Genomic DNA, 22476 nt, shown 5'->3' with positions numbered 1-22476 from the left:
TGGCAGCTGTGCCCTTTTTAACCTTATTAAAAATTTATATTGTTTATGCCATTTGTAAGTGTACAGTAGTGCTCAGATACAAGTACAGAGCTTTTTGTGTGTGTGTTGGGTGAAGTTGGCTGTGCATTCAAGTTAGGGAACCTACACCAAGCACCTTCATTTAGTGCTAAATCACAAGCACACTGTGTAAAGTACTTTTATCCAAAAAACGAAATAGTAAAGTACTGGCAAACACTCAGCCTTCAGCCCTCCACACGACACATATGCTGTTTTCTGGCTTAGGAGAATAGCATGACATTTGTGTCTTGATTGATCATGCAAGAACTTTAGTCAGCTGTGGTTGATCTGGAAACATTAACATGGTAAAGAGCATGCAAATAGTGTTTTCTTTCCTTCTTTTTAAAAATTGACTTTAGATTTGACAGACCTTGACACATAGTTACATGACTATGCTTAGAAAGCTAGACATCTGACTTGGACACTTACTAGTGGTGGCATTATAAATTAAGTATGTATGCCTCAATGCCTGTTCCTTCATCTGTAAAAGAGGCTAACAGGCTCAAAGGGGGTTATGGGGATTAAATGAGTTAATATACTTGGAACAGAATGGAACATCTGGTAAGTAGTCAGTGAGTTTATTTTGTCTTTGTTCATATTTAGAGGGTTTTTTTTTAATGTTACTTGCGATCAAATCTAGGGCATCATGCATGCTACACAAGTGCTCTACCACTGAATAATCTCCTCAGTTCTTTTATTATTTGTATTTATTTACTTAATTATTATTGCTTCACTTTCTGTGTATTGTTAGAAGTAAAATGATACTAAAATCCTGTGTCTTACCCTTGCCAGAGTACCCTTGCCCTTGTCACACCTTTGCAGGAGATAATTTTTCTTTCTGTAAAACATTTTATAATCTTTTTATTATCTAAATATTAGAATTTTCACCATAATGAGCTTTGGCTTGAATGTTTTTTTTCATTGTTTGTGCTAGATACTTAAAGACCTTTCATTATGGAAATTCATGTTTAAAAGTTTTTGGTAATGTTTTTTATACTATTTTAGTTCTTTTTCTTTTCTGGAACTGCTGTGAGTCTGAATTTAAGCTGACATCCTAACTTAATTCTAATGCTAATTTAATTTTAAAAAAGAAAAAGCATCCACAGAGCATTAAACCAGTCTTCAGTGTGACTACAAAGATACATTCACTTTTAGAAGTCTAGGTTTTGCATACAACCTCAAGAAAGAAGTGTTTATTCTTCCAAATCCAGCCAGATTTAGAGTTTGTGTTAGGTACCTCTTAATTGTTGAGACGGGCCACCTGATGAAAGCAGCTGAAGGAATCAAAGTGTTATCTTGGCTCACAGTGTCACCTAGGAGTTCTTCATGGTGGAGAAGTCTTGGCAACAGAAGTGTGAGGTAGCTGGTCACACTGCAGCCACAGTCAGGAAGTGGAGAGAGATGAAGGCTCATGCTCAGCTCACTGATTTTTATTCAGTCCACTGCATGGGATGGTGTCATCCACAGTTGGGATGGGCTTTTTCCATACTAATTTTCCAGTTTAGAAACTCCGTAGTGGACATGCTTAGAAGTTTGTCTCCTAGGTGGTTTTAGATCCTGTCAAGTTGACAACCAATATTAACCACCACAGAGCTGGACTGTTTTAAGAAAATGTAGCCACCCTTTTAGACATTGATTATATAATTTATCTTTAATAATTTTAAAGAAATGAATGATACTTTATCTAAAGGTTAAAGCGGACAATTGGAATCATAAAACAATTATGTTAACCCTAAACTTTGTTGCATTCATGTATTTATTTGTCATGTGGCATATATATATACATATATATATACACACACACACACACAAATGAATACATATGTGGTATAATATATATGTGTGTATATATACACATATATGTTGCAGTTTGAATATGAGATATCCTTAATAGCCTCATTTGTTTGAATGATTGGTCCCTAGCTGGAAGCATTATTTGGGAAGGCTATAGAATCTGTAGGAGGTACAGCCTTGCTGGAAGAAGTGTGTCTCCTGGACAGGCTTTGAGTTTTATAACCTGGCCCTACTTCCTGTTCTCCCTCTACTTCCTGTGAGCAAATGAAGTGTGATCAGCCTTCTTCCTGCCAGACTAGCCTGGTGCTTCTGCTATATGCCTTTCCCACAGTGATGGACTGTAACCTCTTTGGAATCTTAAGCCCAATTAACCCCCTTTCTCCTCTGAGTTGCTTTTTGTCAGAGTACCCTATCACAGAAAAGTAACTCACACACATGCTTTGTAGAAAGATTAAATTGAGCTAATTTACCAGCTTTACCGACTTTTCCTTTTTTTTTTCTTTTACCTTTAATTTATTAAGGTAAGGCAAACATTTCAAGAAGAAACAACATACAGTTCCAAACTCCATTTGAGGTCATCCTAAATTACTTCTTTAGAAAATTCAAATCACTTTTTCCCCCTGTATCTAACAGACGCCCAGTACCACCATTGTAAAGCAAAGTGTGGAAATTTCAGGTTGATGTGTAAATCAGGTTTTGCCAGTAGATGAGAACTAGTATTTGACCTGTTGTCATTCTTGCTGACCCTCACCTCCAGATGTAGTAATCTTCGAACGAATAGTCTAAAAATAAAATGTAATTAGTGATGAACATGAAATGATAGACTACATTATAACCTGGATAGTCTTACAAAAAAGTATTTCAATGTTTTGAACCTGCATTCACATTACTTTCTAAGGTGTTTTCTGTCATAGGATCTCACCTTCAGATCTTATCTTCAGTTTTTTATTTTGGATCTTTTCTTTTCATTGAGGCATAATTTATGAGAGGCCACATTGTTTTGGTTAAGACTTAGAACTATGTGTCTTAGTTAGGATTTCTATTGCTGTGAAGAGACACCATGACCACAGTAACTCTTATAAAGGAAAACATTTAATTGGGGTGGCTTGCTTATAGTTCAGAGCTTCAGTCCATTATCGTCATGGTGAGACATGGCAGTGTGCAGGCAGACATGATGCTAGAGAAGTAGCTGAGAATCCTACATCCTGTAGGCAACAGGAAGTGGACTGTCTCATGGAGTGTGGATTGAGCATATATGAGATCCCAAAGCCAACATCCATAGTGATAGACTTCCTCTAACAAGACTACAACAAGGCCATACCTACTAATGGTGATACTCCCTTTGGGGGTCACATGTTGTACCATGTAGCTGTGAGGACTAATGCCTAGAAACTTGAGTTATATTAGCATGAACAGGTGTGAACAGAATAATTATAGTTTTTTTCAATAGCAGATACAAAATATATACAGTTGTTTCTTTCATCACTCTAAGTATATGATAAAGTGGTTTTCTTTGTATACATCTTTAGTTTTTCAGCATTAGTGTTTAATCAAATGCTTTTATGTTTTCTTAGTTTGAGATGTTGCACATGTAAAATTAAGTATCGAGACTGCTGACCACCTGGCTCATAATAGCTATAAATTGAGTCATTCTGTCAGCAAGTGACTCCTTTCATCCATAATTAGTTACTGCTGATTCACTCAAATACATAAAGGTTCCTAGGATTCCTTAAAGAGCACCACCAACGAGGGAAGGAGCCTTCAAAACAGAAACATATGGGGGACATTTCAGGCTGAAACAGTGGCCGTCCCCTCACCTATTTTTTCTCTTAAGAATACACATGGTAATTGTCTTTGATAAGTAAGCTAAAGCATAATACATTTTCTAGAGACAATCATTTGTGGTAGTGGACATAGTCTGTGTAAATAATTGTTTCTGAGTTATTTATTTTGATGATGTTGGAGATTGAACCTTATTGATTTGTGCCTCCAGCCCTAAGTGATTAATATTTTTTAAACTATTGTCCCAAACATTGTTTGGATGTAGTACTAAGATTTCTGTTTCATGTTCCATTTGAAAGTACAATAAAATATATCCATCTGTTCATTGTTCATTTAAATGTTTTATTCATAGACTATTTATTAAGGGCAAATGTGATGGTATACATCTGTCACCTCAGCTCTTGGAAGACAGAGGCAGGAAGATCATGAGTTTGAAGTCAGCCTGGGCAGTATAGTGACTTGAGCTACATAACAAGGCCCTTTCTCAAAAATAAATAAAAATTTAACATTTAAATAGCTACTAGGAAATTGAGTGATAAATGAAATAAAATTCATAGATGGTCTCAGCTTATAATTTAGTGAGAACACAGAATAACTATAATGTACCACAAATAGAATGTATCATAGAACCACACAGAAAAGAAATACACCTTAGACTTAACACCTTAAAAAATGCGTCTTCCTGGAATAAGTAACATTAAGATGAGACTTGAGAACTAAGTAGGAATTTTTAAAGAGGGAAATGAGGACTGGTGGGTAGTATAGTTGCAGGATACTTGCCCAGCACCTAGGAGACCCTGAGTTCAAACCCCAGTATCTCCATCAATAAAATAAAATTTTAAAAAATTATTAAAGACTGAGGTGAGGGTAATGATGAAAGAAAATTTTCCAGTTTGATACTTAGATCACACTCTCCTGAGAACTCTCTGTGGGATAGACATAAAGTTGGAAATAAGTATTAAAAATCATACGAATGGATGGTGTGGTTTACAATATGAGAACAGCAAAGCAGAGTAAGGGGAAAGCCCTGTGAGCATCAGTGACTTAAAGAACTGACAGTAGAGCACTGAAGATAGGAGAAGTAAGGTCCAGACTCGGGAAAGAAAGTAAGAGGGTCATGAAAGCCAGTTGAAGATGGTACTTAGAGGAAGCAGTAACAGTGAAGGCTACCACAGAAGGCTGGCTGGCTGGCTGTGGATGTAAAAACAATCATCACCTCAAAGGGAATAAGGTAGGGTATTCAGGACCCAAATAGGAGTGCTCTAGGGGAACAGACACCATGCTCTTACATGGTAGTGGTTTCATTAATGAAACTTCATGGATTTTTTTTTTTGTTACAGAACAAAAGAAATTGGTGGAAACACCAGGTAGGTAGGTGGAGTATAGCAAAGTGGGAAATCTGTGGTGTAGGTTTTACATGTTGTTCAGTAACATTCATCCCTTTTGGGTTGGTGAAAAAAAGCTGATGGTCAATTAAGTTAATACATCTCCCAAAATTTCAAATGGTAGTCATAGAATAATATATCAGAAGTAGGGAGGCAATTAATGGTTATTGGAAAGTTAGCCCGGTATCATTTGGCCCTGGATTTGTGACATTCCATCTCTTCACAATCAGGAATTTCTAGTTAGTCAGCCTTGGAGAGTCTTCAACGTAGGTGTGGGTTTTTCTGTGGACTTCAGGTTATACCCCTGTATTCTTTGATGTATTTATTATATAGTCTGAAAATGTGAATATTTTAGAATACAGAGCATATACTCTTTCTTGTACCCTCACAAGGGTCCAAGGTTGAACATGTATGTATGCCTTAGTTTGGGTTTTTATTGCTGTGAAGAGACACCATGACCATAGCATCTTTTATGATGAAAACATTTAATTGGGGTGGCTCCCTTATACTTTCTGAGGTTCAGTCCATTATTATCATGACGGGAGCATCGTGGCTTGCAAGCAGACACACAGCAAGAGTAAGTCCACTGACAGACATACTAAGGGAAGCTTGAGCAAAACACCCTAAAGTCCACCCCCACAGTGACACACTTCTGTGTGTCAGTGTGGGGACACTCTGTGACTACAAGGATGCACATAATAGTGGCATTCCCTTTGGGGGCCTTTTCTTTCAAACCACCACATACCATAGTCTATAAGTGTCTCAAACATGTTTCAAAGTCCAAAGTCTCTTCTGAGACGCATGGCAGATCAAAAAGCAGATGATATACTTCCAGCATGTAATGACACAGAATGTATATAACCATTCCAAAATGCAGGGAAGGGGGCAAGACTGCAGAGTAGCAGCTGGGCAAACACCAAATTCTGCATCTCTATGACTGATGTCAAAACACCCTTCAGATGTCCAATTCTGTTCATCTTTGTTGACTGCAACACATTTCTTTCTCTTGAACTGGCTCTACTCCCTGTTAGCAGCTCTCAGGTATCTTACAGCTCTGACATCTCTCACATCTTAGGCTCCCCAAGGCAATCCAGGGTTCAATTTATCAGCTTCATGCAATGGCCTCTCTACTAAGCCTCCATTCAGGGTCACCCCTGTCACAGGCTGGCCTCAGCAACTTTATTCCATAACTCCTTTCTTCTGTCCTTAAATCTAAAGCCAGAACCATGTGGCAGAAGCCATTAAGTTCTGCTGCTTGCTGGGACTAGAACTTGCTTTCCTTGTTCAATTACATCTTCACTAGCTTTTTGTCTTTGACAGCCTAAGCTTGGCTATTCTAAAACTTGCTCTGTTGATCATGCTGCTCAGTGTCTGTCTTCCCAGTGCTGGCATTAAAAGTGTGCCCCCACCCCAGACGCTTCTAAGCTGTTCTTTAGTTCTTTTTCACAAGCCAAATTTTGGAAACTTAGCTGGGTGGGATCTTGCCCTGAGATCATCACTCCCTTTATTCCATTTCTTGAACAAGTATTTTGCTGCGTTCTACTTTGTGGTGCTCTTTTTCTTCTCAAAATTTTCTTTAGTATTACCAATACAAACCACACAACAGAGTCCATTCTGTTTTGAGATTTCTTCTGCCAACTGAATTAATCCAAAACTCTTCACTTCAGCCTTAGGTAGATTCTTTAGATAAGGGCAAAAGTCAGCCACTTTCTTCACCAACAAAGCCACACCTGCTAATAGTTCCACTCCCTTTGGGAACCATTTTCTTTCAATCCACTACAATATACAAGAATTTTAAATAATTCTGTTGTTTTCTACCTTTTTATTATCACGATATCTGTCGAGTTGATACTGAATATTGACTAGGTAAGATCTTTGCATTATTCTGTTCCCTGGAAAGGATGTCATAGAAGCCATCTAAACTTTTCCATTCTCCTACACATCTGACAATATGATGTGACTTGTATTATCCATATGCACACTGTTTATAGGAGATAAAGGAAAAGGGTGAAACAAGGTTTATCCTAAATATAGAACAATAATTTTATGCAAGCTTAAAGGACTATTAAAACACTCTGTGGCAAACAAAAATAAAATTCTCTTCCTTGTAACATGATCAGAATCCGGTTAGTTCAAGTATATTAGGGTCTGAATGTAGATACTGATTTTCAAAACAAAAGTAAAATCTAGAAGGGGAAGTAGACAAGTCTTGTAACAACAGAAGATGTACTACAGCATTGGACAGGAATAAGTATGCAGAGTATCTAGTGATGGGCTACAGATTAGTACAAAAAGACTGCAGAAGGAGACTAGCAAAGTGGACAGGTAAATTAAAACAAAATGCTCAAGTGGCTGACAAATACACAAAAAGGTATTCACCACCACTAACCCTAGAGAAATACAAATTATAACTACACTGAGGAATTCTTTCTTACCAATTAGAATGACCAAATATAATTGATACCAACTGTCAGCACTGATGTGGAGCAACAAAAGTTCTCCTCCACTGGCTATAGTTGTACACATTCAGAAAATAGTTTGACATTGTCAGGTGAGGACTCACATTTCTCTTATTCTAGAAATTCTTTTTAAAGTTAGGGGTGTAGCCCTTTGTCTAGTACTTGAATGAAAATAACCTCCATAGGCCCAAGGGGAGTGGTACTATTAGTGAAAAACCTCGGTATCAAAGTGCCGGGCATTGAACCAAACCCTCTGCCCAAGAACCGGGGCCAGACCACTGGATGCAAATGCAAGAGGTGATTTATTGAGTACACAGGCGCCTGTGGATGCTACTGCAACACGGGTGCAGAGCATACTGGGCTTGCAGGGAGCACAATATTTATAGAGTTTTAATGGTTACATAAGTATCAGCATAGCAACAGGCATTTCATTGGCTCATCTTGGGGACAGGGGTAGTTCCCACGGACTAAGTTTCCTGGTATTACCTCATGAAAGACCCCGGCACGCTTCAGCAATTATTATCTGGGTCCCATGACTGCTCTGGTGACCACAGATCCTGTTTGACATCCTGTTTGAAGCGCCAGTTGGGCGAGGCACCTGGTCTGGGCTTTTTCATTAGGCAACGGCCTGGCCTTGTTTTTCTTTTCCTAGGGGGGCCCTGGGTAGCAGTCTTTCACTAGAAGGTGTTGGGGGAGATATGTTGCTGGGGCGCACTTTGAGGTTTCAGATGCTCAAGCCAGACCCAATGTCATTCCCTCTCAACTGCTGCCTGCTAATCCAGATGTAGAAAGCTTAGTTATCTCTCCACCATGTCTGCCTGCATGCTGCCATTCTTCACTCTGTGAGGACAATGGACTAAACCTCTGAACTGTAAGCCAGTCCCAATTAAATGCTTTCCTGTATAAGAGTTGCCATGAATGGTGTCTCTTCACAGAAGAAGTCTTGACTAGGGGGAAAAAAAGACCAGAAAGGGCAGAAGGCAAGGTAGAGAGGCAGACAAGTCAAGGGTCAAATGGACTGATTCTGTGTTATCCAAACTTCTGAGAAACTGGAGCATGTGCCGCCCGACATTCCAGTGAGGCTCTCCTCAACTCTTCTTGATACAGGCACATGATCTCTCTTCGTTTTTTAAGGTAGAAATTTTCTACCAGATACACATTTTTCTCAACTTACTACTTCTTCGCAAGTAGGTCTGCCTACTTCTCACCTTGCTTCCTTTCTCCCAGTTCCACAAGAGAATTTTCCCTGTGAAGCCAGTGAGAGAAAATCACAATTTGCATATTTGTATTTGCTGTCAATTCTGTCAATATGTCAGGAGTTAGAGATAATGCTAGCTATAGGGTGATTTAGGGTACTTAGCAAATCCTGCACCTTTGGCTTAATGTTAGGATATCAGTGAGCCTTGAGGCTTTACTAAATGATCAATCTATTTGAACACTGGAGTTATTTCTGACATGATGTGGCGTGGTGAGGAAGACCATGAGTTGTGTATAGAAGTCTTCTTTAAGAGTTAAGTAGAAAGCCAGGCGGTGGTGGTGCACGGCTTTAATCCTAGCACTCGGGAGGCAGAGGCAGGCAGATCTCTGTGAGTTTGAGGCTGGGCTGGACCGACAGCATCCAAAACAATACAGAGAAACCCTGTCTCGTAAAAACCAAAAAAAAAAAAAAAAGTTAAGTAGAAATGACTACAAGTTGCTACTGGCAAGGTGGTAATCGATATAGAATCAGTGCATAGCCACCTTTGTTAGCATTAGTGGCTTAGAACTGTCAGAAATGCCAGGGGAAATTAGAAACAGAGGTGAACAGGGTATCATCATTCACCAAAAATTGGTTAGTAAATGATGAGAGAATATTAGTTTAATTAAATATGTTGGATTCTTGGGGATAGGTTGAGTTTCTAAAGGTAAATGAAAATTGTTTAAATGCAAACATTTTACTTTAGACCAATACAAAATCCTTGAATAAGCTCCCTTCAGGAATAATGCACATTCCAGGAGGATTTTCTTTTCCTTGAGATGTGCTTTTCTGTAGCAGGCTTTCTCAGACCTCAGCCTCTAAATCATGGCTGGCTGACTGGCTCCCCCTTTTCTCTCTGCCCACCAGCCCCACTTATGCTTCCTCTGCCTAGCTATTGGTGGTTTCAAATTTTATTAGACTAGTCAGGTGCCTTAGGCAGGCAAGGTGAAACAGTAACACATCTTTACATAGTTAAGCAAATGCAACACATCTTTGCATGGTTAAACAATTATTCTGTAACACAAACAAATGTAATACATCTTTACTTAGTTAAATATTTTATTCCACAGTACTCTTCTCCATAAAGAAACACCTGATTAAGTTATCTGACAATATGCTTTTATTTTGTTTCCCATTAAGACATTCACATCATCTCTAAGACCCATATTCAAGTTAATATACAGTGTAATCTTTTAATATCATTGTATAGGGTAGGTTAGTTTGCAATAGCAATTACACCTTCAAATTTCAGTGGATTAAGTCAGTAAAACTTATTTATGTAACATTTCTTGATAAGTAGGTATATGGTTAACAAGGCTTCTCCATGTTTCTGTCTTGCATATGATTATTCAGGGACCCAGAGTGTAAGATGAACTTGTTTTCTTTAGCTGGTAGCTTCCAAGATTAATCAGAATTCTGACATCCTACACAGTTACAAGGTTTAAAAAAACAGGTGAAACATAGATAAGGATGTTTTGTGAATCAGGCCTAGTAATGACATATATTCCATCCATTCCTATTACACATTCTAAATTTAGTAATATGGCTATCTCTAAGTGGAAGGGATTGAGAAATGTACTCCAGCTACATGCTTAGGAAGGAGGGAAAACAGGTTTGGTTGGAATCAGGGGAATCTTCCTTAATGATGTAGCCCTTCAATATGAAACAACTTTTTCTCCAGTGCACAATATGGTAATTACCCCTTTATGTTTTCAGTTACCACTGAATCTGTTCATCCTGTTTGAGTCACGCTGAAAGCACAATATACTGCCCATCTAAAGCAATGAAGTTAGAATGAATGTATATTCTGTTTTAAATACAACAAATTTTCTTTTTTCTAAGTTGACACCTTACTAAGTTGGAAATTCTCTTGTGAGAAAATGTATGTTGTATTAGCCATCAAGAACAACTGTCTCCCCTAGTTGACAAATCTTTGACATCTTTGTATATTCCCCCACCCCTTGTCTATACATTTTCAGTAAATGTTTTTAATTTATTAATAGTCAATGTAGTTTCTATACTACCCATTTCAAATATCGGTCTTAATATTTAAGCTCTCACTTTAAGAATGTTATATTTTACTTAAAAATTATTAAAAGATAAAAAACAGATAAAATCCCAAATCAAAGAATTTTTATAAACATAGCTGTATATAATATTATATATGTGTGTGTATGTGTGTGTACACATATCAATATATGTTCACTCTTTCATAATGTCAGCCTACAAAAATGCATCCACCTGGATTAATGAAACTGACTCATCTGCTTTCTTGTTTGAGCATCACAGTTTCCTCACAGTAGGAACAATGTATTGACTTTAGTTTTTGTTGTTTAAATACCTCGACAGACCTAGCATTTCTCAAGAGCATTGTATGATCCAGTGGCAGGTTGGGAGCCTGCTCTGGCAAAAGCTGTGTGGGTCCTGGAGGATGAGAACTTAAGAGAATTTGATCTATTTGAATGACTTGTTCTCTGCATCTGTGGATGACTGTCTCACACTGGGGCCATTTCCAACATTTTCTTCAGTAGTTTAAATATGCATCAGTAAATAGTCTGCAAGAGTGAAATCATAAAAGCTTCCTTAGAATTGTGTGTTAACTGTGCCTTTAAAAGTGTTTCTAAAATAAGGCAGAATGTATAAAAACATTGAGTTCTCTGCCACTGTTAGCCTCTTTGACAATAATTAAACCATTTAACCTTTCAGGGAGATCATTTCATCACTTCAGAAGTGTCATGGAATTAGGATACATGAGGTCCATTTCACCTATAAAGATCTTTAATGCTAAGTAGTATCTTATTTGGTTAGTGGTTGTTTTAATCTTATTTCCATTCCATAATCCACTATTTTAGCTGGGTGTGGTTATGCATGCCTATAATCTTAGCACCCAGGAGGCTGAGACCGCAGGATTTCCAGGTCAAAACCAGCCTGAGTTATGAATAAAACTCTTGTCACAGAGTTCCCATATGCCTACATATGCAGTTTCTCTGTACTACCACTATCTGGCAGCATGATATATTTGATGCAACTGATAGACTTGCATTTACAAGTTATTACTACCCAGTATTGGTAGATAGAAATATATACACACATTAAAATTCCACTCTTGGTGTTACACATTTGTGGTTTTTAACAAATGTCTAATGGTATGTATTTACTATTGTAGTATTATAAAAAAAATATCACAATGAGCGATTAGCTATGAAGAAAAGACTAAGATTTGGAAGAATACTCCAGAAATAAGCAAACATGGAAGGAAAACTTTCTCCCTATGTCAGAATTTGAGTCTTCTCAGTAGTTACAGAACCTTCAGGTGCTGGGCCAAGGCTAGCAGACAAAGAGACTGGCTTCCTTGAACTGTCAGTGTGAAATCATAGCAGTAGGGTGCCATTGGTTAATGCAGTCATGTGGGCGACCTCCTCACAAACCCTGGGGATGCAGGAGTTTCAAGGGAGGGTCTTGGCTAGTTAACCTTTTTATAGGTCAAAGAAGCAGACAGTTCCCCTGACAGAGACCAGGTGCCCAGGGATTCTGGATGTGATATTAAGAACTGTCTTGTTTGTTTTCAGGTGCTCTAAAACATTCACAGAGTGAAATGCCCACTTGGTAAGAATGGCCTGCTGGAGCATCTGTTAAGCTTGCATGAGAGTGTAGAGAAAGGGAGCAGATGAGTTGCTCTATGATTGGCAGTATGTGTTGAATGTTGGTGTCCTCTGCAAATCTATCCTGAGGCTCTAACCTGTGTGGCTGTGGCAGAGATTGGGCTGCTAAGTATTAATCACGGTTAAATGATGGCACAGAGATGGCATCATCACCTCTTCAGGGAGGACACAACAGAAAGTGGGTATCTGCAAGCCAAGTCCCTTGCAATAAAACACCTACGCCAGCACCTTGTTCTCAGATTTTCTACCTCTCAAACCCCAAACAGTTAGAAATGAGTTTCTGTTGTTTAAGTTTGTGGTATTTTATTTTGGCAGCCCAAGCTGAGTAATATAGTTGTTAAATTCAAGGTGACATACTTGAGAGAAATAGTGTAAACATAGGTGATGTATTTGTTCCTTTCTTTTAATTGCCACCTAGAAAAACTCTCTCTCTCTCTCTCTCTCTCTCTCTCTCATATATATATATATATATATATATATATATATATATTGATTTAAAAGATTGATTTTGGGTCTAGGTTTCCCAGATTTTAATGTTTAGCCCTTGGCTCCGTTTTTTAGGGAACCACCATAAGCAGAACACCATGGCTGCAGGAGAACGAAGCATGGGGAAGAGGTGGTTCTTCATGTCATGGCAGAAAGGAAACAGTGAAATGAGAGGAAAGGTCTAGAAATAAGACACAACACTGCCAGAAAACTCCCCCAGTGACTGACTTTCTTAAATTAAGCCCCATCTGCTACAGTTAACAGCACTTCCTAAAATGTGCTGCAGGGACCTGGGATTGACATGTGAAGCAACCTTGTTTCTAATTTAAATTTAAATTTTCAAAAAAATAAAATGTGCTACCAGCTGGAGACCAATCTTTCAACACATGACTCTAACAGGGACCTTCATCTTCAAACCATAGCAGAAGCATTGTATAGCCAGGCCTACCTGGTCATAATTGAGTGTTTAGCTAGCTGTGACTCAAGAAATAGTCTCACCGTATTATATATGCTAAGTGGTTGGAACTGAGTGAAGCTGAGAGAAAAGTGATAGGACTTAAGGCAGATGAGAAGCTCAAGGAAATGCAGGTAGTTGTAATATTGTATCACTGTGGACAAATGTAGTGAGCATCCAACCTACAGCAACACAGAGAAACTTAGTTTAAACCTGTGGCATGGAACTGAGCCTCTTGACTATTTCAAGAGTTAGCCAACAAAGAGGAGATTCTCTTGACTGTCAGAGAAAGAAGTATCCCCACTAATTTTTGCTTTGTCCTTACAATTTATAGGTATTTATCTATTGTGAAGCTAAAGTTCAGAGAGATAGTATTTTTCCAAAAGGTTACCTAAATAGAAAGTGGGGAAGCTGACATTTGAATGTAAGCCTCGAGGATTGCAAAAGCAGTGTACTTTATTCCAGTATACCAAGTTGTGTAATAGGAACGAGTACTGGATTGGGTATCAAAACAACTGACTTCTACTCTTAGATTCATTTGCTGTCTGTGTGACACTGGTGACAGCCTCTATAGACTGTTAACGCTTTTCAAATTAGAATAATACATTTTCTATTTGCTTGTTAAAAGATAATATACTGATTATATATATTATAATTTTAGAAATATGTTTTTGTAAAAGATAACTATTCTTAACAGTTGAGTGCTTAGTCCACCAAAGGATATTTATACCACCACCTCTAAGGCTAGGGAGTCATTGCAGAAGAGTAAAAGAAAGAATATAAGAGCCGGATGGTAGGGAGAATGGTTATGAATATTGCTTTGGGGAATGGCAGAGCCATTGTAGTCATAACCTCATACAATACCTACACAATACTGAGTCCACCAGCAAGCAGTCAGTCATGTATTGTCAAGTCCCTTGGGCCTACCCTGTTTCAAATGAAGTGAGTATTGGTTACTGATGGATTTTAAGGTAGGGGCAGTCAAGATCTTTAGTTGCCTATTCCTTGAGGTGTCCATTTGGCTCCAAACCCAAGATCACACAGATGAGACACAATGGATCTCAGAAACAAAGGAGGAGGTATTTGAAAGGGAATTTTGAGAAGAGAGGGCTTAGTGGAATGATAAAGAGATTCGAGAGGGAAAAGGGTAATCAGAATGCACTTAATGTGTGAAATTATCAAAGAAGAAATTCAACAAAAGTTACAAATTTTTTTGTTTTGTTTTGTTTTTTGGTTTTATGAGACAGGGTTTCTCTGTATTGTTTCGGAGGCTGTGGTCCAGCCCAGCCTTGAACTCACAGCGATCTGCCTGCCTCTGCCTCCCGAGTGCTGGGATTAAACGCGTGCACCACCACCACCACCGCCCAGCCAAGTTACAAATCTTTAAAAAAAGGTAATACACCATTTTAAGATTTGTGTATCTACATTTAAACATATATTTCTTATAAACAAGAAAATTTAAGACCAAATTTTCTATAACTATTTTTTGCCGACTATGTGCTTTGGGAATTTTATATCACCCCCTAAATCTACTGTATCCAATTCATTGTCCATATTCTTTTTTAAAATGGTTTTGCCAAAATATATTTCATATGCAATTAGTAGAATAGGCTTCTATATTTCACCTTCACTTAATATTGTTCAGTACAATTTAATTTCTGTTTTCCTAATAATAAGTGAGGTAGAGACGTTTGTTAATTTTATTTTCAGACAGGGTTTCCTTATGTACCTTTGGTTGGACTGAAACTCATATATAACCAGAATGGCCTTGAACTCACAGAGGTCCACCTATTCTGCCTGCTGACTGTTATGATTAAAGGCATGGACTGGCCACCATGCCCAACTTGTAGTAGAGAACCTTTTAACATTTCTTTTCTATTAATTGTCTATTCTTGCGTTCTTTCACCTATTCTTGTGTTCTGAGTTTGATTTTATCATTTTCATGCAGGTAATTTCATTGTGACTTATATATCCCTGAACTTTATGTGCAAGTATCTACTCTATAAATAGTTCACTGAACTTATATACCTTCCCTATTTTTTCCCAAGTAACGTGGGTAATTTATTTCTGTTTTCAGGAAGTTTAGCTTCTTGCTGAAAATCATTGTGATTTTTTTTTAATCTTCATGTCATAGAGAAATCAATTTTCTACTTTACTTAATTCTTGATACTTCCTTTTAAAAGTTTTTTATTATTTATTTCCCAGCCCAATTACTTTCACAATTTTATGTTATTGATAATTTTGTTGTGATAAATGGTTAATTTATATAGTCTATTTATTACAAACAGTATTAATAATCATCATATTGTGTTCTGTTATTCAAATCTTCTTATATGGATTCTTTCTACTTTAATAGAGAATTATCAAAACCTCAACTCTGATTTTTAATTCATAATACATTTCTCTAATAGTTGCTCAATGATCTATAGCTATTTATTTCATGGTTAGTTATGAGTTTTTCATTGTCCCATTTAATACTAGCCTTAAATTTCATGTATTTTCAGATATTATCAGTAATGTTTATCTCTGACAGTTCTAAGAGACACATAGCAATTTTTGAAAAGCACAAAATGAAAGCTGGGAATCTTGCATTCACTGTACTAATGAGCAATCTCACTAACCCCATGAAGCATTCTTTTTTAATGAGGCGTTTTTAACTCTGTTGTATTTATTGTGACTGGAAACAAGTTTACATTTGCTTTTGTTGTTTATTACTATATGTTCCTTCTGTGTCTTTTGTCATTAGATTGCATCTACTTATTGTGATTGGGAACATGTATGCATTTGTTTTACTGTTTTGTGAATATGTGTTCCTTCATTTATATCCTCTGGCGTAGATTGAGCCCATTTTCCTGGTTTTTGTCCTTCTAGTGGGTTGAAAGCTGAACATTCTATTTTTAGTTTTCAGTTTATTTACTACACACAAAATGAATAGTTTATAAAAATTAGGTATCTTAGCTCACACCTTTAATACCAGCGCTTGGGTGGCAGAAGCAGGAGGATCTTGGTAAATTTGAGGTCAAACTTGTCTGTATAGCAGGTTCCATATAATCAGGAGCTACATAGTGAAACCCTATGTCAAGTAGTCTGTAATATGTGTATCTGAAAATTAAGGATAGATCATTAAAATAAATGTCCCATTCCAGGGAAGATACATGATTATGGTTTTTTTTACATTTTTTTAATTTTTAAATTTAAATTAGAAACAAGGTTGCTTCACATGTCAATTCCAGGTCCATTTCCCTCCCCTCCTCCCGCGCCCTCCCACCAATCCCCCCAATATCCCCTCATTTCCCCAGGGAGGTTGAGGCCCTCCATGGGGGTGTCCATAGTCTGTCATTTCATCCAGGACAGGGCCTTGACCCTCCCCCAAGAGTCCAAGGTGAGAATGCATCTCTCATTGTTGGATGGGAGCCCAAAGTCTATTTGTATACCCGGGATAAATACTGATCTACTACCCAAGGCTCAATAGATTATGTAGGCCTCCTCACTGACACCCACATTCAGGGGGTCTTGATCAGTCCCATGCTGGATTCACAGCTGTCAGTCTGGGATTCAAGAGCTAACCATTGTCAGGTCAGCTGTTTCTGGGGGTTAAACCAGCCCAGTCTTAACACCTTTGGTCATCAGTCCTCCCTCTCTGCCACTGGCTTTCTTGAGTTCAGCTCAGTGCTTAGCTGTGGGAGTCTACCTTTGCTTCCATCAGCCACTGAATGAAGGTTGTGTTTCCCAGGCTCTCTGGCCCTGGGATTGTAGGCTGGCATTCCCCAGATCTATGTCTGAAATCCATATATGAGAGAATACATGCCATGTTTCTCTTTTTGTGACTGGGTTACCTCGCTCAGGATGGTTTCTTCTAGTGCCATCCATTTGCCTGCAAATTTCAGGATTCCATTGGTTTTTTTTCTTCTGCTGAATAGTACTCCATTGTGTAAATGTACCACATTTTCTCTATCCACTCTTCAGTTGAGGAGCATCTAGGTTGCTTCCAAGTTCTGGCTATTACAAATAATGCTGCTATGAACATAGTGGAACAGACATCCTTGTTATATGAATGTGAATCTTTTGGATATATGCCTAAGAGTGGAGTTGCTGGGTCTTGTGGTAGGTTTATTCCCATTTTTCTGAGGAATCTCCATACTGATTTCCAAAGTAGTTGTACAAGTCAGTACTCCCACCAGCAGTGGAGGAGTGTTCCCCTTTCACCACAACCTCTCCAACATAAATTGTCATTGGTGTTTTTGATTTGATTCTGACAGGAGTGAGATGGTATCTCAGAGTTGTTTTGATTTGCATTTCCCAGATGGCTAAGGATGTTGAGCACTTTCTCAAGTGCCTCTCAGCCAATTTAGACTCCTCTATTGAGAATTCTCTATTTAGTTCTGTAGCCCACTTTTAAATTGGATACTTTGGTGTTTTGGAGACTTGCTTCTTGAGTTCTTTGTAAATTTTGGAGATCAGCCCTCTGTCAGATGTGGGTTTAGTGAATATCTTTTCCCATTCTGCGGGCTGCCTTTTTGTCTTGCTGACTGTGTCCTTTGCCTTACAGAAGCTTCTCAGTTTCAGGAGGTCCCATTTATTAATTGTTGATCTCACTGTCTGTGCTACTGGTGTTATGTTCAGGAAGCTGTCTCCTGTACCAATTCATTCAAGGTTACCACCCACTTTCTCTTCTAAGAGGTTCAGTGTAGTTGGATTTATGTTGAGGTCTTTGATACATTTGGACTTAAGTTTTGTGCGTGGCGATAGACATGGATCTATCCTCATTCTTCTACATGCCAGCATCCATTTATGCCAGCACCATTTGTTAAAGATGCTTTCTTTTTTCCATTGTATATTTTTAGCTTCTTTATCGAAGATCAGATGTTCATACATGTATGGGTTAATATCAGGGTGTTCAATTTGATTCCATTGGTCTACCTGTCTGTTTTTGTGCCAATACCAAACTGTTTTCAGGACTACAGCTCTATAATAGAGCTTTAGTTCGGGGATGGTGTTGCCTCCAGATGTTGCTTTGTTGAGTAAGGTTGTTTTGCCTAGCCTGGGTCTTTTGTTTTTCTATACAAAATTGATTATTGTTCTTTCAAGGTCTGTGAAGAATTGTGCTGGGATTTTAATGGGGATTGCATTGAATCTGTATATTGCTTTTAGCAGGATTGCCATTTTTACTACATTGATCCTACCTATCCAAGAGCATAGGAGATCTTTCCATTTTCTGAGGGCTTCTTTAATTTCTTTCTTCAAATACTCAAAGTTCTTGCAATACAGGTCTTTCACTTGTTTGGTTAGCATTACCCCAAGGTATTTTATGTTGTTTGTGGCAATTATAAAGGGTGATGTTTCTCTGATTTCTTTCTCAGCCCTTTTATCATCTGTATATAGTAGGGCTACTGGTTTTCTTGAGTTGATCTTGTAGCCTGCCACTTTGCTGAAGGTGTTAATCAGCTGTAAGAGTTCCTTGGTAGAGTTCTTTGGGTCATTTAAGTAAACTATCATATCATCTGCAAATAGTGAAAGTTTGACCTCTTCCTTTCCAATTTGTATCCCCTTGATCTTCTTTTGTTGTTGAATGGCTCTGGCTAGAACTTCAAGTACAATATTGAAAAGGTATGGAGAGAGTAGATAGCCTTGTCTTGTTCCTGATTTTAGAGGAATTGTGTTCAGTTTCTGACCATTTAGTTTGATGTTGGCTGTTGGTTTGCTGTAAATAGCTTTTATTATGTTTAGGTATGTTCCTGTTATCCCAGATCTCTCCAAGCCCTTTATCATGAAGGGGTGTTGGATTTTGTCAAAGGCTTTTTCTGCATCTAGTGAGATGATCATGTGATTTTTGTTTTTCAGCTTGTTTACATTGTGGATTACATTGATGGATTTTCGTATGTTGAACCATCCCTGAATCCCTGGGATGAAACCTACTTGATCGTGGTGAATGATTGTTTTGATGTGTTCTTGGATCCGATTTTCCAGTATTTTATTGAGTATTTTTGAAACATGATTATGTTTTACTATCATACTTCTACATCTGCATTTTCTAAAGTCAACTAAAGCATTTTTAAGAGATATGTATTTTTTAATTTTGTTATTGATATGACCAAATACCTGACAAGAAGCAACTAAAAGGAGATACGGACTATACAGTCCATCATCATGATGGGGAAGGCATAACAATTAAGAGCTCCATGGTGCAGGAGTTGCTGCACTCAGGAAGCAAAAGGACAGGAACCCTGAAAGGGCAATAACATTAAGACTTGATCCCGTCTATGCTAAGTGATCCACTTCCAACTGTCCATTTTCCAAAGGTTCTATAGCCTCAGATTAGTGACATGAGCCTGGCTTCACAATGGCACGCTTTCTTCAGTTAGGCCCCATGCCCTAACAGTTCCACAGATTTCCCAAACTGTCACCAGCTGAGGACCAAGGATCCAAACACATGAACCTCTTTGGGGGAACATATAATACCTAAACTATAACAAAGTATCAGATTATTGGTATTCGTTTGTTTGATTTTCTTTTTTCACAATGCTGAGCATCAGTCCCAGGGATTCACTCATGCTCACCTTGCACTCACTTGAGTACACTCTAGCCTTGATGCTAATTCTTACAACTATATTGTAATCATTAAAAGAGTCTTCATTTAGCAGTTACAGTAAGGTTTACAACTACATTCATACCTTCACTCATTCAGCAGATGTTTGAGAACCAGTTAGAAGCCAGAAATTCTTGTAGACACTGGGAAACCCAGGAAACTTAAATAATTAATAATTCTTGCCTATGTGTTAAATGAGATCATCATGAGGAATAATTGTAGCTAAAAAGAAAAGAAAGATTAAGAGCTGATTTTTAAGACTTGGGGTAAATGAAAAGTATCCCAACCGAGTGACTAAGAGAGATGTCTTAGTGGTTCAGAGCATTTTCTGTTATTGCAGAGGACAAGGGTTTGATTCCTGGTACCCACAAGTCACCTTACAGTTGTCTGTTCATTCTCTACAGTTCCAAAGGATCTTATGCCCTCTTTTGGCCACCTTGGGTGTCACCTCCATAGAGGTGGCAGGACCTTGGAGAATGGAACCAATAAATGAGGCAGACTAAAGTCTCATACAATAGCCACTTTATTCAAAGTATCAGACAGTTTATAGTGTAAAGGTGAAGGGAGTCACATAAGTAAAGTATACAACCACAAGGGCAAGCCACACATGCCCAGCAAACACATGCCTCCATAGAGAGTTATAGACAGATAACAATAGTCAGTTGTAATGACTAATCTGAGGTAAACTCACTATCTGCTACACCTGGGAAGGGCTAGAAAGCCCATTCCAAGAATAACTCCCCCAAGTAGGCCTCCAACTTCCACAGGTTGTCAGTCACACACATACAATCAATCAATCAGTGTAACTTGAAAAGGTTAACCATACAATTAAAAAAAAGAACAATTCCATGTTTTTTGAAGAAACTGAAATCACAAGACTTTTGTCTTGGTTTCATAGAGTTTTCTCACAAGTCTGGCACCTGGCATTAGACATAAACATGGTGAACAAACATACTTGCAAGCAAACACTCATACATATAAACATAAATTCTTAATTTAAAAAAAGGAACTGCCAGAAGGACAGAGGAGTAGCAGAAGAATGAGGTTTAGGAACTATACAACAATTTTTTCAGCAGAGTTACCAACTGTGTCAAATGGTGTAAGGTGAAAACTGAGAATTGACCTTTGGATTAAGCAAGAAGGAAGTCATTGACAACCTTGACAAATAGTTTTAGTAGAGGAAGAACGTAGAGCCTGCTTAAGTTCAAAGGAGAATGAGAAGAAATGTGAGACAGGAAATGTTAGACTTCTTCTTCCAACAGCCCTGCTGGAAAAGGTAGGAAAAAAGTAGGAGGGAGGAGAAGGCATCTTGCTAAATGGGGAAGTAAGACAGACTTTCTAGGGCAGTAGTAGTAGTGCAATAGGTATTCAGTAGAGGAAGAAATTGTCAAGCAGGGAAAGTATTAGCAGAATAAGTTATTCAATAGACAAGAGCTAAACTGAAAGCTCTTGGTGTTGTACTGCTTCTTAAGAATGCCCTCATTTCTAGCTTATCAGTTAAGAAATATACAAACCTGTAAAGAATAAGCTACTGCAGCAATACAGATAGAAACATAAAACTTGGGGCTGGTGAAATGGCTTCTCAGTGAAGAGCATTGGCTACTCATTCAGAGAACCAGGGTTGATTCTTGGCACCCTTTCTGGAGGGAGGCTCACAGCCATCTGTAACTGCAGGTTCAGAGTATCTGCTGCCCTCTTCTGACATTCGTGGGCATCAGGCATGCAAGTGGTGCATAGCCATACATGCAGGCAAAACAACCATGCACATAAAATGAAGCAAAACAACCCCTCAGAAATGATCGCTTCTTTATTAACACCTTTATTCTTATCTAATCTCATCCAGGAATATACTACTGACTTGTATTCATCTGTGCTTTTCCATATAGATATATTTGCTAATCATCAAAACATTTACCTTGAGTTCTTAGGGATTTTCCTGCACCAGGAATTTGATGTTTAACCTTTGGACCACCCAGCAAGCTAAGAAAGTGTTACCTCTTTTATCTTCTTAGGCTCTTAAATACGCCTCAAGTCATATGAGAAAGTTAAACATAATACTACCATGAACAGTTTTTCTAGCTACTTGAATAGAGTCATAAGTATGTCCCATAAGATTCTTGTCCAACAGATTCTTAAATGTAAAGGTAAAAAGTTATTTGATCTTTAAGGTTTTATAAAAATGTTGGTACAGTTGCCAGGATCAGATAGGACGTATAACCAGATGTTCAGTTTCCTATGTATAATTGAATACATTATTTTTATTTTTAAAATTTAGTATTATTTGAATTAAAAATGTATTTTAAAGAAAACTAGTAATGATGTCTATTCTAAATAATCAGATTAATACAAATGATACTTATTTTTCCTGCTACTCTTCATTCTCATTTCTCTGTTTCTTGATTGCTAAAAAGTAATTCATTGTACACTATTCAAGTAATTGTTTCAAATCACCTTTTTATGGTATTATCAGCTTGTAGGCATTAATTTCTCTAATTGTCTAGTAGTAAATCCTTTATCTGGCATTTAATCTTGCCTCCCTGGGAAAATCAGACCTTACCACAGAGTAAATTTTCA

General features: G+C 37.9%; 1 protein-coding gene across 4 annotated transcripts in view; it reads left to right on the top strand.

Annotated features, from left to right (window-relative positions):
* The window catches only part of Micu3 (mitochondrial calcium uptake family member 3), an 84304-nt gene that overhangs the window by 1350 nt on the left and 60478 nt on the right, over positions 1-22476 (top strand). The gene's annotated exons all lie outside the window — the stretch shown is intronic.

The sequence above is a fragment of the Mesocricetus auratus genome, unplaced genomic scaffold (assembly GCF_017639785.1).
Source record: "Mesocricetus auratus isolate SY011 unplaced genomic scaffold, BCM_Maur_2.0 Super-Scaffold_100026, whole genome shotgun sequence".
In the NCBI taxonomy this organism is placed as follows: Eukaryota; Metazoa; Chordata; class Mammalia; order Rodentia; family Cricetidae; genus Mesocricetus; species Mesocricetus auratus.
Note: the sequence above shows the minus strand (reverse complement) of the source record. Positions and strands in the feature narration are given on the sequence as shown.